Raw genomic sequence first — 4790 nt, forward strand, 5'->3', positions numbered from 1 at the left:
GTCAGAGTAAAACATAAAGCAAAGAACTCTTTTTCCCCCATGAGGTCTAATAGAGCAAATCACCTACATGGAAAGACATTATTTTTGCCTGAAAGATAGGAGCACATGGTGAGTCATAAATCAATAAAAACATAACCATAAGCTATTTAGTGATTCATCTGTGACTTATTTCTAAAATAAGCCTCAAGCAGATGAGCATTTTACTTATATCCTCAGCTACTGCTCTGAGATGCGCTCATAAAGTTCTAGGGTCAAACTATACCTTTGACTGCTAGAATAAAATCCCCACTGACACAAAACCTCAGGAAATCTGTGGTTTGCAGAAGGGTAACCATTCATATTTCTTTGTTTCCCCTTGAAAAAGCCTTTAGATTTTCTTTTCTCTGTAACTAAATGAAATCAAATCTTACTTTTCATACTTCATGATTTTTGAAAAGAAGTTTGCTAAATGTGGCAAACTTTTCCAAAAATTGCCAAAGCAATATGCCCAGGACCAGATGTTCTAGCAGTTTGCCATTATCCCATCAAGAAGTGGTCTGTTTCCCTTCCCTTTGAAACTTGACAGCCCTCTGTGACTACCCAGGTGAAGAGAATGTGGCACAAGAGACTCAGTGTGTCTACTTCTCTTCTCCCTGGGACTTGGCTTGAGTGGATCTTTGTAACTGCCCCAATGGATGCAATGTGGTAGAAGTGAGGCTTCAGAGGCTCAGTCATAAAAAGTGATACAGCTTCTCCCTGGCTCTGTCTTTCTCTCAGGATACTTGCCCAAAGAATCTAGCCACCATGTTGGGAGGAAGCTCAGGCACATGGAAAGGCCATTTGTAGATGCTCTGGTACGAATCACTGAATTCTACTCCTGAAACCAATATTGTACTATATGTTAGCTAAGTAGAATTTAAATAAAAATTTGAAAAAAAAAGAAAAAAAAAAGATGTTCTAGTAGACAGTTCCAGCTAAGGTTTCAGTCAACAGCCTGCACTGACTGACAAACATAAGAGTGACCAAATTTTTAGATGACTTTTGATCCCAGCCTTGGAGCCATTCTGGTTGAAGCTGAGTAGAGTAGAGTCAAGATGACACCACCGAGACTTGCCCAAATTGCTTATTTAGGAACAAAATAAGTCATTTTAAGTTGCTAATTTTTGGGGGTTTTATACAGTAATAGATAATTGGAACACAAAACAATAATAATGAATAAGCTGATTTTTTTCATTTGGAAAGTATTTTCAAGATTTAATCAATGCCACTTGGATTCATTAAAAAGTCTTATTAATTATTAATCTACTATAAAATAGCAGAAAGCAGATTCATGAACTACTATACAATGGAGGTAGAACAGTTGTTTTAAAATTATGTTTTATATTTATATTTATTTTTTATAAAACATATTTAGAAGTATGTTTTACAATTACCTTCACCTCCAACCATCCATCCTCCTCCATCACCTAAGTTAGTTTGGAATTATAAGTCTGGCATTTAATAGTCAACTTACTTAGGGAAGACTGGGACTCAGAAATTTAAGTAAGAATACACAAACTTCTACCTGATTTATCTCAAACATCCTATTATTAATATGTAATGAATATATCAGTCTCAAGAAAAGCTACTTCTTGCCTTCCAAGAATCTTCTCTTTCATCTCATAGTGGACAGATGCAGGTCCATCAGGTACAATTTTTTCAGTGACCTTATCCCTGGAGCAATGATATACTATATTTTTAGTATCTATCTCTATGATCTCTGTATCTTTCTCTCAGTTGGTTTTAAACCCGGGAATGGAAAGGAAGGGTGTTATTTTGTGACTTCCTAAATCTTGGGAGCTAAAAATCATACAAGGCACTAAAATTTTAATTTAAAAGCAATTGAACACTTTATGAAAGGTATGCTGTTAAATTTAGATATTTATTTCTTTGCTGTCTTGATCTTTAGTATAATTAAACTTTTATTATTTCCTCCTTATATGTATGGCTGACTAAGCCATTAGCAACTTTAATAAAGTGTTCTATTTTTGCAAAAGGATGTTTTCCTAACATGTGCTATATCCATGCCCAATGAGTATTTGGTAGCCACCCAAATTGGAAGCCAATTTTCATAATGGTAATTAATGACAACAGTGCCATCCCTATCACATTCAACCCTATGTCTCAATTAATATTCCCAACATATGGTGGGCTAATGAATCACTTGTATCTATTATAGGATGCATCTGTTCAAACCAATGGTCTTCACTAGGAGGGTGTATCTGATTCACTTTTGGAGCTTTATGAAATGCATGGAAGCATCCTTCCCTTCTGTAGCACAAGATACCTTATGGTCAGGGTAATTTCTAATAGTTCAGAAAACAGACTGACAGATTCTGAATTTATCTTTTTATTTTTTTTTAATGCTTGATTTCTGAATCTTTCAACCTTGTGTTATTTATTATTTTATTCTAACTTATTTCTATTTTCAAATATACATCAGATTGGTCTTTTGTTTGTAAGGGTTTTGATATTACTTAATGGCTAGTAGCATGGAATTTTATGCTATCAGTGAAATGTGGATTAAGGACTCTCCTGCCTCTGTGTGAATTGTAATTAGTCTTAAGCCCCAATTTCCCTTATCTATGAAACAGAAACAGTAGGAGTACCTTTCTCATAGGAATACTGTGAGGATTAAAAGACAAAAAGAGATGATGTATATAAAATGCTTGGCAAAATATGTGAGCAATAGTTAGCATTCAATAATGCTATTGCTATTCATTGAATAGCAATATTCAATGCTTCGATAATGCATTCAATAAAATGCAAATTCACTATTGCATTCAATAATGCATTCAATAAAATGTTAGCTATTATTATTATTATTATCTTGTGTTAATTTCAAGACGAATTTTTTCTTCTGATCTTTGTCCAATCACTTGTTATTATTTCTTACTTTCTATGCTGTGGTCCAATCCTCAAAGGGCTTTCAATGACAATTATCCATTTACTTCAAGGGAATAAAGTCCGTACTCTATTAGCCTTAATTGGAATTAATTAACAGCCATGCCAACTGTATGATAATGGAAAATTTGTTGCATAATTCTTTGAGTAAATATTTTTGAGTTCCTGGTCGATTGATTAGAGTCTGTTAGATTCCTTTCCTTAGATTGTATCATTTACTTTAAAATATTTTACTATTTCATACTGGACTTCCCAATAATTCTGAATCATTTATGCATGTCTGTGTAAGAGACAATAAACTGATTTCATCCAATCTATAATTGACCATAGCATGGAAGATTTTAGTGCCAACTATTCCAATAATATCTATCGCAATATGAAATTTCACCCCTTTCTATCTTCCATGCTTTACTAAGAATTAGAGCAGCCAGATAAAATGCAAGATGCCCAGTTAAATTTAAATTTCAAACAAAAAAATGAATAATTTCTTAGTCCAACTATGTCCCAACTATTGCAGGGAGTATATTCATTATTTATCTAAAATTCAAATTTAGCTGACATTGCTAAGTCTGGTATTCTTGCTAAGAAGGCAAGCAGAAAGGAGATTTAAAAACTGAAATAATAGTAATATGTTTAGTATGATTGTTAAATTTAGAGATTACCAGGCTATGCTATTCATTATATATATAATGAGGGAGAGAGAGAGAGAGAAAATTCAACTTGACCAATCAGTTATTTGCCATGACCGAAGAAAAGGCTGCCTGTGCTCCTTCATTTTGTGGTTAGAGGAGACATAGCTCAATCTACAAATTCAAGACAAGAATGTTGTTGGCTGTCATGCTAGTCAGGCTTAATTGATGTAATATCAAAGGCCCAATTCAAACCTGCTGTCTTTCCAGGGGCCCTGAGCCCCACCCTGCTTTCCTACTTTCCTGTGTGTGTACAATTCCTCCATTGATTTCTCAGTCTTCATCTGGAGTTCCACCTGGGTAGAACCGGCAGGATCAGATTAACACATCAAACACAGAAATAGCCTCCTACATAGACTGGTCAGTAAAGGCTATGAGATCAGTACTTAACAGTGACTTTTGCCTATAATTTAGCTGTCAACTTCATTTCTGCGAGTTCAGACTTAATGACCATGTAACACAAACTTCAATTTTAGAAGAAATTAATTTGGCTTTGTGCCTGTTTCTGAAAATGGGAAAACAGAACTCCCTTTCTTTTTTTCTGCAGAGCACAATTTTGGCTTTCATTCTATAAATATCCAGTCATCTTTCTTACCATTAAGGTTTCTTTGTTTAGCTTCTAGTCTTGCCCAGTAAACCAGCGGAAGGGTAACTAACCCATGGACACTACATACTGAGCTGAGGATAAAGAATGTGAGGTGATCATCTACTGAGTTGTGACTAATTGGGAAAACTGATAAAGCCTAAGACAATGGGTCAGACGTTACCCTTTTTCAGACTATTAGATGCATATTTTCTCTTAAAGTTTTCTATCTGGAAAAAAGGCATAGGGATGCTTGGGTGGCTCAGCAGTTGAGCATCTGCCTTCTGCTCAGGGCGTGACCCCAGGTCCGGGTTCAGGGATGGAGTCCTGTGTTGGGCTCCCTGTGGGAGCCTGCTTCTGCCTCTATGTCTCTGCCTCTCTCTCCGTGTCTCTCATGAATAAATAAATAAAATATTTTTTAAAAAGAAGGCATTAAACACAATTCCTATTAAAGTAACTCTCCTGGAAATGTCTGCATTGTTTCTCAGAAAGGTGACATCAATAACCACTCCGCAGTACATTTCTACCCCAGGAAAAAGATTGCTCTTGGTCTATCTTTTGGGCATAATTCCCAATGAAGAGAACAATAAATTTAA

Source organism: Canis lupus, chromosome 33 (genome assembly GCF_048164855.1).
Source record: "Canis lupus baileyi chromosome 33, mCanLup2.hap1, whole genome shotgun sequence".
Classification (NCBI taxonomy): domain Eukaryota; kingdom Metazoa; phylum Chordata; class Mammalia; order Carnivora; family Canidae; genus Canis; species Canis lupus.